This window comes from Hyaena hyaena, unplaced genomic scaffold, assembly GCF_003009895.1.
Source record: "Hyaena hyaena isolate Hyena2069 unplaced genomic scaffold, ASM300989v1 scaffold_1195, whole genome shotgun sequence".
Lineage (NCBI taxonomy): Eukaryota > Metazoa > Chordata > Mammalia > Carnivora > Hyaenidae > Hyaena > Hyaena hyaena.
Genome location: NW_024081833.1, coordinates 80,393 through 92,667, shown reverse-complemented (window position 1 = coordinate 92,667; position 12,275 = coordinate 80,393).

Below are 12,275 nucleotides of genomic sequence, written 5' to 3'. Positions count from 1 at the left end.
AGGAGGCAAGAAGGCAGTCTGGAAAAAGGAAAGTAGTGAAGCAAAAGCAATGAGGGAGTAGAGCACAAGACATCTTCAGGAGACAGACTGAACTGTTACAAAGAGGTGGTGGCACAGTTTCCAAGAGCCTGTAGGGTCAGAACGGACCTCCTACATCAAATTCCAGCTCTCCCATTAGTAAGACATATAGCTTCTTGGTGCCTCAACTTCATCACCTGAAAATAAATGATAATAGTACCTACCATCTAGGAATGCTGTTAAGAAAGGCAAACTATGCATGTAAAATGTTCAGTACAGTGACTGATACACGTATTTGATAATTTTATTTATTACTATTTAATGTTATTTTTGCGATCACAGAACATTTGTATCTGTTACCAGTAGGAAATAGGGCTATAAAAGCAAGATCATTCCTTAAATGCCAGATGACAGCATGTGGATTTTACTCTATGGGAAATGAGGGAGTGATTGGAGCTTTTGGAAGCATATCATACTAGGGATATTTACCCTGGCAGCAAGGTGCTGGGTATGTTGTGAGTGCTGGGTGGAATGGAAGCTTAGAGACTAGAGGGGAAGAAATGGAATGGGAAGCAATGGCTGCAGCTGATGTGTGAGGTAACATGGTCCTGAAGTAGGAAATGATAGAAGGTGGGAAGTAAGCTATAAACTTGAGGGACACTGTGAAAGAAAGGAGAAGGTGTAGTGTCTATTTGAACCTAGAAAGGAAACCAAAGTTATATTTGATGTTTTGAGCTTTAATGACTGACGCTACTACGGCGCTCTAATAAAAAGCAGAAAAGCAAGACAAAAATGATTTCGGAAAGAGGGAGAGTAATTTGTTTAAAAGGTGCTATGAAACTTAAGTGAAATGTGCTATCTGCAGCTGGAAAGGCAAACTAAGAATTCAGGGGAGTGCTTGGGCTGCAGATGTGTTGCCTTCCAAGTAATGGTAGAGAGTGGGTTGATGGATGACTTCTCTGAAAGCAAAAATGTCCAGGTAAGCACCTTCCCTGATATCTGAACCTTGGGGATTATGTAGATTTGGGCTTTGGAAGAATAGCATTATTTTATTTTCTCTTGCTGTGATTATGCTGTTACAGAGCTATCAGCAATGAGGCATAAATCCATGTTTTTCATTCACATATTCTTTCATTCATGGCATATGAATACTCATTATGCCATTTCAAGGTGTCTAATGCCCAAAAACTACTTGATAAATGAATGAAAGCCGTGGTAACCATGGAATCCTACAGAAGAGCTTTTCTGACAGTCCTTCAGACTGTTATCACCTTTACGGTGAGCACTGCACGGATATTTGTCTGATGTCATTGGGGCCCACAGTCCCTCGGCCACGCATATGCAGGCTGTAGCTTGGGAGGAATCTGATATCCCTCTTGAAGAGCTTCTCTTTTTCTTCATGGCCAAGCATTTTCATTCAACATTTACCGAAACTATTTTGACTCCGTTCCATTTTGTGTAATCAACAACCAGACTTGGAGCGTGAAGACGACAGACTGCCCCTGAGCCTCACCTTGGCAGTGCATGCCCCACAACTCACCCCTACTCACTTTGTCAGGAGTAACTCCCTAGTGGGACAGTGCTTTGCATTTTAACACTATGAACTGAGGTTGTAATTAGCATAAAATCACCGACTAAACAGTGCTTGGTCCCTCACTTCTTACCAAACCCTACTGCTAATTGTCCTTAAGTGCCTAAGCCACACTGGGGCAAAGAACACTTAGTACCCCTTCCCACCTCCCAAGACCTGCCCCCCATCCTTTTCTCCCAGATCTCCATGGCAACCTCTAAAACAAGCCGTTACAATCCTGACATGGCACCAGGCTGACACCTTGGGCTGGGATTTAATTTTGAGTTATGACCGCGTTAGGAAAACATATGATGTGGCCATTTGCTTACAGAAAGAGGGGGAAAGAATCATAAAACCCTCTTTTTTTACGAGCTGTCGCTTGATTCGTTCCTGGAGCCCCAAGTAGCAAGCTTCTAAATCAATGTGTGCAGCTGTTTTGGCTTCTTGGCGCCCAGCAGGTGTATTGCTCAGCCCGGCTGCCATCCCCCCACACTCACATAACAAGTAATAACGTCTTACACACAGCAGCCATCCATCAGAGTTACTGCTGGTCCCTGAGAGGCTTCCTCCCCTCGTCCCTACAACCCTTTGTCCTCCTCCTTTCTTTTTCTCCTTGCCTTTTTTCCTTTTTTAAATTATTAACAGTAGATGTACTCCATCCATGGATTTTTTTTGGTCACACTTTCTGGACACTTTTAATTGAATAACCTTTGGGTCTTTTGGCAAAAGGAGAGACGGAGAAGGAGGAGAAAATCCACCACAGTGTTTATTTGTGTTTTAAAAAAAAAAACAATAGAAGTATTGTGGCTAGGGAAATCAATTAGTCTTCCTAAGCAGTAAAGGCCCACATCTGGTGTGACTTAAGTTAATGTAAGGGAAAGGGCTGCAGGGGCCCAGAGACCTTGCATTCTCATTTCAACAGGTGAGAGAAGGCATAAAAGGCTAATAATATACTACAAGTGCAGAGATGGTGCGATAAATACTGGGGGGGCTTGCCTAGGAGGTAAAATCTTTGCTGGCCCATGACAACCAAATAAATGTTCCTTCTTAAGGTTGACCATCAACTTCAGGGAGCTGAAGGGCTGAGTGTACTCTAAAGGGTGGAGAGTATTACAAAGGGTCAACCAGCCCAATTCCCAGGGCAATGCAAAGATAAGAGCTGGAACTCCGAGACTGGTAGTGGTGGGCAGGGGGAGCAGGTGAAGACAGATCTGACAACTTGTAGACTCTCCAATCCATGTGGGTCAATTGAAGGAGGGCCATGGCAATGCCAGACACAGTGATTATTGCATACTGGAGGTGCTAGATGATTCAAACATATGGCTCAGAACTTGACCTTCTAGTAGGGTTCCTAGATTTAGTGAATACAAATGTAGGAACCCACTTAAATTTACATTTTAACCAAAGTGTAAAAATTTGTATAATATACATGTATCTCATGCAATTTTGAGACATTTTTATACTAAAAATTAATGTGTTGTTTGTCTGACATTCAAATCTCCTATACTGAATATCCTATACTTTATCTACCAATCTTACCTTCTAGGAACTTGTATTTTTTTTAATTCAGTTTATTTATTTTTTGAAAGAGACAGAGACAGCATAAGTGGGAGAGGGGCAGAGAGATGGTGAGAATCCCAAGAAGGCTCTGCACTGCCAGCCCAGAGCCCAACACAGGGCTCGAACTCATGAAACTTGAGATCAGGACCTGAGCCAAAACTGAGAGTCCGATGCTTAACTGACTGAGCAACCCAGGCTCCTAGGAACTTGTATTTTTTAATTTGATGCTCTCCTCAATGTTTACCATATTGTGTTATGGGTCGAAATAAGAAATAGTCATAATGAAAGCATGTCTGCCATTTCTCTAAATCCACTGCTCATGACAACACCCATAATATTATCTAGTATCCTTTGAATAAGGATTCATGTAATAAATCCTTTAAACTTATTTTGAAAATTAAGTGTCGTTGTTATCTAATGAGCTATATTTTTTTTTCTTCCTAAATGTCTTTTTTCCCCCCGTAATGCCTAAGGAGCATGGAATTTAAATTGCTTCTCTGTTCCAGAAATCATTTTGGCATAGATCCATTTTTCACAAATCATGTTCTGCAGAACACCATGAAAAAAACATGTAGTGGTATCCCCCTCTTGAAAGTTTATAGTACTTTTAAGCAAATTAAAGGATCTGGGGAATTTTTCAGTAATAACATAGATGTTTAGCTTTTCTCCACTCAGTTTACTTAATTTGTTTGATTACAGAACCACCTTTTCAAGAAATACCTATTTACACCCAACAGAAAGCACTGAGCAAGTTAACATAGTTTGACAAATGCTGGTTTAATGTTTTGATATGTTTATTTTGTCCTCAATCTACATGACTGTCAACCTTCTACTTAAATATTAACTGTCTTGTTCTACATGTATTTTATTGCAAGCTATCTCAAGTCTTTCTTCAAAGAATGCAACAAAAGAATTTTAAACAAATAAGTAATAAACACGTGCCTTGAAGTAGTTGACAGGTATCATATATATACGGCACACAAAATACTTACAAAGAACCTGTGACTCAGAACATTCAGAGAATCGTGGTCATTAAAGAGACCTCTTACCCTTCTCCTTCTCTACAGCATGGCTCATGTGTGTGAGGCTGCCCCTTCCCCCAAACAACCTGCCCCTTTCTGCCATTGGCTTCTGCCCCTATGATAACCCCTCACTTGGGTGGGGAGCTCCATAAGGTGCTGGCACTCCCTATGTCCAGTCTCTCCAGGTGTTACCTTCCACCCCAGATACAGCCCATTTCAGCAGGAGCTCCACACTTGGGAGTACATTACAATATGCAGTACTTGGGGACCTTTCAGGGATAAAGGAGGTGGGGACCATGTGAGTTATTGTTCTAACAGTCTCAATTATTAACTTAGCCCTCAGGCAAGATCCCCCTGGTAACTACCAATCATTCCAGCACAATATAAATCTATTTGTCAGAGAGAAATCTCATTCCAAGGGGGAAAGACTCCCTTATTTATACCAAGCCTGATGGCAGGTACCAGAAACCTGGAAAGACAGGATAGTCCAAGAGTATTTTTATTTTTATTATTTTCTTAAACCAGTTTCCAACAGCTGGTCGCCAGTTGCCCCCTAACATGGACACATAAAAGCAAAGCCTCCAGCATTGTGCCAGCCAGCATCAGGGGAGAAACACGGCCCTCATAAATCAAGGCCGCACTGTTCTACAGCTTTAGCTCAATGAAGTGCATGTGCATGTGGATGAAGGGGACGAGCTTTGGGGGGAGAAAAGAGCAATCCTCCCCCATGGATAAGCCAAACCAGTTTCGATAAAGCTTCATAATCTTCTCAGTCTCCCTGCACCAGTGAAATCACTCAGTCAAGAGCCCATGGGCAAAGGTTTCAAGAGCCTGGTCCTTGCTCTTTTTAAAGAGAGGCCTGATCCCAGTTGGTTGAGCTTCTGAAAGGAGGATCTCTCAAGAGAGAGGAGCAGGGAGCTGAGCATGGTTCATTCCTGCTCTGCTGGGAGGCAGTTCACTAGAGATAGTGATGCAGATTTGCTGAGGAGTTTAAGGAAAGAGAGGAGAAGGAAGGTCATCTAAGGAGAGGGAAGATAGGAATAAAAGGGAAAAAGTGGAAGAAAAGATGCAAGCACCACCCCCCAAACTGACTGAACTTCCATTCAGCACAGAGAAATGACTTTCCAGGGATCAACTCATGTGACATTCAGAAGACATTAAAAGCTAAGTATTAAGTCTCAAGATAAACTCAGAGAGTGCAAGAGACCAGGACAAATGCCACAAGAACATAGGAGATTTCAAAAAGTGGAGATCTGAACTGACTTTTAATAAGAGTGATACACTTACAGTTAGGAGCAGAGTGGACACCCCATCCACATTGCTAGATGAAAAGAACCAGAAATATGTCAGTCAAAGGAGAATACAATCAAAGGAGATTCAGGCATTCAGGGCATTCAGTCTTAGGTTACTGTTCAGCACTGGTAAGCCTAAGACTGTCCACTGGCAAAACATTCACAATTCTTCAGCATAATCATTTACCCTCATCTAACCTCCCAGAGCCAGAAGCACTGGTCAGGAAAAATATGACCTTACCACTAAAAGGGCCTAGATGCTGATATAAGGAGGGAAATATGAATGAATTCAGTGTGGTCCATAATTAAGTAATTCATTCACATGTGAAGGTTAATTCTATACCAGACACTGTGCCAACTGGATGTCCAGGTAGGGTAGGAATTCCAGATTCAGCATCCCTGCCACCTTCCAACCTTATTCTAGCACAGGTGCACAGAACTGGAGGGTGTGAGACTGAGTGCCCTTAGAAAGAGCAGGAAACAGGGGGGGTCAGATTCTAAATGTAGATTAGAAATCATGTGGTTAATATTACTCACTTGTATTTTTAATGTCTCAATACAGTCATATACTTCTGCAGTAGACAAGATAGACCATATGATTTCCATTTTATAGCTGAGAAAACTGAGGCTCTGGAAAGCTAAAGGATTAGCCAAAGGTCACCCAGTTCCTAAGTGACAGATACAGCCTGACTTCACTACCCAATACCATCTTCCCAGAGGGCCTTCTTTTCCTTAACTGGTTAGGAAGGTCAACTAAAGATCTCTTATACCTCCATATATCTAGTGCCTTCATTTCCAACTACGTCTCCTCTCTGCACATGACCAATGGAAAATGAGCTGCTAACAAAGTCAGGTGTTTGTACAACTACATCAACTAACATAACTTCCCAAAGTAAACTCCCAACTCAATAGCCTTCTGCAACTAGTGGATGATTCTAGGAGTATTAGGGAAATGCTGAGGAAAAAAATTAAACCTATAAAACACAACCCTTATTCTTATATGCCCTTTAATAGGAAACTCTACTTCATCAATCATAGGCCAGAACACAAAAGGCATAACACTACAAAATTTAATTATATGTAGTAAATTTGATAATAGAGAAAAGATAATAGCATAACGCTCACAGATCTAAGTGTAAAAAATAATACTCAGGATTCTAATCTTTTAAAAAGGTACTATCAAAATTAAATCTTTCTATATACACAGATTCCCATCTTAGAAAGAAAATAGTGAATCACTCTGACACCCTAAGATGTTTTACATTAATATCTGGAAAAATATTTAAAATAAATATCATTCGTTTCTTCTAATTACAATTGGGGCAAATTATTTTTATAATTAACAAAGACATATTTGCATGTTTTCTCAACTGTGAATTGTAGACGATAGTGATTGTTGTTTATTCTTGAAAGCCAGATGAGAGGAAAAGTTCTGGAAGGAGTTTTGAAACCTTTATAGCATTAAGAGAGAGCTTTGCTGTATTTTGCATTGCTATTATTGTTACTGTGTTTGTTTATGGATTCTACTAATTTACCATTCTATATTACCTGTTCTCTCCTCTTAAAGCTCCAGTAACTCAAGTTCTTCTATGAATTATAGAGAATAATTCAGAAGTCTGTGGATTTTTACAACAATAATATTTATAAGAAAAGAGCTATTTTTAATCTGTGTCTGTCATATTTTTGACACTACTCATAGAGATAATTCTTTCAGTTCACTGCCCACTCAGTTTCTTAAACTTCTCAACTCTGATGATACTCTCACCCTACTTCAGCCACTAATACACATGCTTATCCCTTGTCATTATCATTAAGTGCACATTCCATACAATCTCAATTGTAAGTATACTACTCTCCATCCAGTAGCTAATATCTCTCTATATTATTTATTTTAGTACCATAACTCCTATCAATTCTTTGATTTTGCTAAGACCAAAAACAAAAAAAAAAGAAAGAAAGAAAAAAAAGAAATTATCTTTGTATGATTTTTAGTACCATATGACCTCACCTCCTTCTTAACATAGTTTAGATACTCTTGTTCATCAGTACAATCACTTTCTTGTTGAATACCATCAATTCTCTTGGCCAGTTCTCCATATATTATTCCGTTTTAGCAAAATTGCAACAATGATTAAATCTTAAATTGTCTACTACATATCTGCCTTTATGCAGCTGAATATTTCCAGAGAAAAACACACATCTATATCGATGATTCTCATTCTAATTTCCTGACCAGTAACACCAGGAAGACCCTAGTGCTACCTAGCACTGCATTCCCTTAGACTTTCATTTTCTGCTCGGAGGTGCCTTAAACTATTTTTCCCTTCTCCTAAACTCCATCATCTCCTCCTTCATCTTTACTCAAAGTTGATGGCCTGACTTCCTATTTCACTGAGAAAAGAGAAGCAGTCAAAAGAGATCCTTTAAGAATAACAATGTAGAACTAAGAAACTGGTACAGACAAAAAACAAAAATTTTATAATACTTAATCAAAAATAGTAATTATATACAAACAAATTAAATAAGCCAATGAAAAGATAAATATCATCACACTCAAAAACACTAAAACCCAACTACATGCTGCTCTTATGAATATTTTAAATACAATGACATAGAAAAGTGGAAAGTAACAAACTGTAAGAAAAGATACACCATTTAACAGCAATTAAAATAAACCTAGAATAGATTTACCAATATTATGCAAAGTAAACCTTAAGGAAAAAAGCATTACTAAGCATAGATATTCATAATAATAAATGCTTAATCTCAAGAACATAAAATAATTCTATCTTATATGCACCTATTAATATAGCTCCCAAAGTTACAAAGCAAATATAAGAAATGAAGAATAAATATAAATAGTTCTACATGGTATAAAGATATTTTAATACACTCTCTCATTAACACACAGACCAAGGATCTAAAAACCAGTAAGATGACTACTGGGTAGTGTATGTAGGTGATCAATAAATTCTATGCTGGAAACTAATATTGCACTCTATGTATTTTTAACATTATACTGTATGTTAACTAATGGCAATGTAAATAAATATTTAAAGAAAAAATGAATATAAGTTGAATAAAGGTACAAATGCAAAAAAAATCAAAAACAAAAAGAACAGCACTATACCTATAAGCTTCTCCAGAACAGTTTACAACAATTTTATCTGAAAAAAAGATGTTACTTGACATTTTGTACACAGTGTAGTTTCAGTGAGTTAGCATAGGCTGTTTTCATATGCTTTTAGTATAAGTTTTCAAACACTTCTACCTTAATGAAAGAATATACTACCTGAAAGATGGATTCTACATAGTATAGTTCGAGTAACAAAAGAACAGCAATTTTGAATTACAGGATACCATGCACATACTCTAACCCTAAACCTAACCCTAGCTCTAGCCCTAACCGTAACCGTAACCCTCACACTCTGGAGACACCTCTGAACTACAGGTTACCAGGCACATATCCTACCCTAACCCTAACCATAGATTTGATAAAGTGGGTCCCTGAGCACATGATAAGAAAAGCTGAGAAACAGCCTAGTTACTCTCAAGAAGATACAGAACCTTTTAGAATTGATAATATTTATAGAAATGGGTGTGAAGGTAGAAATAAAAATAGAAGGAACAATCTGTTTAAACAGAATTTAGAAGCCCAAATCTGGGGCGCCTGAGTGGCCCAGTCAGTTAAGCATTGGGCTTCGTCTCAGGTCATGATCTCACAGTTTGTGGGTTTGAGCCCCACATCCGGCTCTGTGCTGACAGCTCAGAGCCTGGAGCCTGCTTCGTATTATGTGTCTCCCTCTCTCTCTGCTCCTCTCCCACTCATGCTCTGTCTGTCTCTCTCTCTCTCAAAAATGAATAAACATTTAAAAAAAAAAAGATGCTCACTTAAAAAATATAAAGAAGCTCAAATTCCCTCTGTGCCTCAGCTCAGTAGATGGCTGTAATGTATATTTTCACCCCAGCAGAAGTCGAGCATTTTCTTCTCTGGAGAGGTCTCTGAACTGCATGAAACCAGGCATATACCATTAACCCTAACCCTAACCCCAACACTAAACATAACTGTAACTCATAACCCCTTCCATCTAACACCTAACTCTTATCCTAACACTAACCCGAAACCTACCACTCTGGAGAGGTCTGTGAATTGCAGGATTCCAGGCACATACCTTCACCCTGTCCCTAACCCTAACACTGGCCCTAACCCAAACCCTAACCTTAAATCTGAGGGGGGGAGAGGGAAGGAAGACGTACTATATACACATGTGTGTATATAATGGATTATATGGATTATTACTCACACATTAAAAAGTACAAAATCTTGCGATTTGCCATGACATGGATGGGTCTAGAGAGTATTATGCTAAGTGTAATAAGTCAGGCATAGAAAGACAAATACCATATATGGAAATTAAGAAACAAAACAATGAACAAAGGGACAAAAGAAGAGAGAGAGATAAACCATGAAGCAGACTCTTGACTAGGGAACAAACTGTTGGTTACTAGAAGGGAGGTGGGGCAGGAAGGGGTTAAATAGGTGATGGGGATTAAGGGATGCACTTGTTGTGATGAGCACTGGGTGTTGTATGGAAGCTGAATCACTATATTGTACAACTGAAATGAATATTATACTGCATGCTAACTGGAATTTTAAATAAAACATTTTTTAAAAGAAGTAGGATATATAATATTTGAATAACACAATAAAGAAAATCATTAGACATATATAAAACATTGGAGCCAACAATAGACCATTTATAAAAATGACATATGCTGGGTCATAAAAAAGTCCAAACAAAGGAGTGAAATCATTCAGAGTCCACATGATGAACACAGCATTACTAAGCCAGAAATTAGTAACAAAAAGGTTAATTAGAAAATTGCCAGGCTTAAAAAGTTTTAAAAATAAACTTCAAGATACTGATAAACTAGGGTGGAAAAATCACAATAAAAATTTTTTAATGACTTGAACTGAAGGCTAATAGCACATATTAAAACTTCTTGGACGCAGCTAAAGTTTTACTCAAGAAGAAGGCTAAAAACTAATTTCTCAGTATTCATCTTAAAAAGTAGAAGACAAAAGCATATTAAACATAAAACAAATGCAGAAGGAAGAAAATAAAAGCAAGAAATTAAGAAACTGGAAATATACATATACAATAAAAAGAATCAATTCTTCCAAAAAAATTTTTTTTAAGACTAATAACATTGAATTAAATTAAAACTTCTGGCAAATCTGGTCAAGAAAAAAAAGACAAAAAGCAAGACTGCCTACAGCAAGAAATTTAGGAATTACTGCAAATACTTAAGAGGTTAAAAAATATAATAAGAAAAGGACAAATTTGGGTCAATAAATTCATTTCACTTCATTTCATTTTGAGAAAGAAAGAGAAAGCATGAGCAGGGAGAAGGGCAGAGAGAGAGAGAGAGAGAGAGAGAGAGAGAAAGAGAGAGAGAATCTCAAGCAGGCTCCATGCTCAGCATGGAGCCCAACACAGGGTTCAATTCCACAACCCTGAGATCATGACCTAAGCCAAAATCAAAAGTCAGACACTCAACCGACTAAGCCACCCAGGTGCCCAGGGCCAATAAATTTTAAATGTAGTTGCAAAAGACATTGCTAGAAGAATAAAACTTATTAACACAGACACAAAAAGATTTCAATTAATAAGCATTCACCATTACAAACTATAAAAAGAAGAACAAATTAAATCTAAAGCAAGCAGAAGGAAAGAAATAATGAAGATCAGAGGGGAGATCAATAAAATACAGAAGAGAAAATAGAGAAAAATAAACTAAAACAAAAGTCATGCATATAAATTTTTTTTTAATTGTTTTATGTATTTCTGAGAGAGAGAGAAACAGCATGAGCAGGGGATAGTCAGAGAGAGAGGGAGACACAGAATCTGAAACATGCTCCAGGCTCTGAGCTGGCAGTCAGCACAGCGCCTGATGTGGGGCTTGAACCCATGAACCATGAGATCATGACCTGAACCGAAGTTGGACACTTAACCGACTGAGCCACCCAGGTGCCTCTATAAAAATTGTTTTTAATTCATAAGCCTTTAGCAAAACCAAAAGAAAGAGAAAAAGAGAGAGAGAGAGAACAAAAATTACCAAACGTAGGAATGAAAGAAAGGATATCACTACCACACCTACAAAAATTAAAAGGATTTTAAGAAAATATCATAAGCAACTTTGTTCCAACAAATTAAACAACTAATATTAAATGAAAAGATACATAATTACAGAACTTTAAGTTTAAACTGAAGTAATTTAAAATCTGACCACAATCTAAAGATCAGACTTAGATGGCTTCACTAGTAAATTATTTCAAATATGTAAAAAAGAAAAAAAAAAGTTTGAGTTCTACACAAACTTTTGCAGACAACAGAAGAGGAAGAAACACTTCCAGACTCATTATTTAAAGCCAGCATTACCCTGATACTAAAGTCAAAGTTTACTGCAAATGAAGAAAATATTTCTCATAAATGTAGATGCAAACATCCTGTACAAAATATTAAACTGAATACAACATATAAAAAAATACTACTATTTTTTTCATTCTCTTCAACACATGCTGGCCTCTTTGCTATTCTTCCAGTACTCCAAACACGGTCCCACCCTGCCATCTTAACCTTGCCGCACATTCTGCCTGGAACTCTCTTTTTCTCTGGATACGCCAATGACTTGCTTCCTCCCTTCCTTCAGGCCTCTGCTCAAGTGCCTCCTTGTAAGTGAGGATGTCAAGAAACATACCATATAAAACAGTACACATATATACAAACACAACATTTTTGCAATGACATT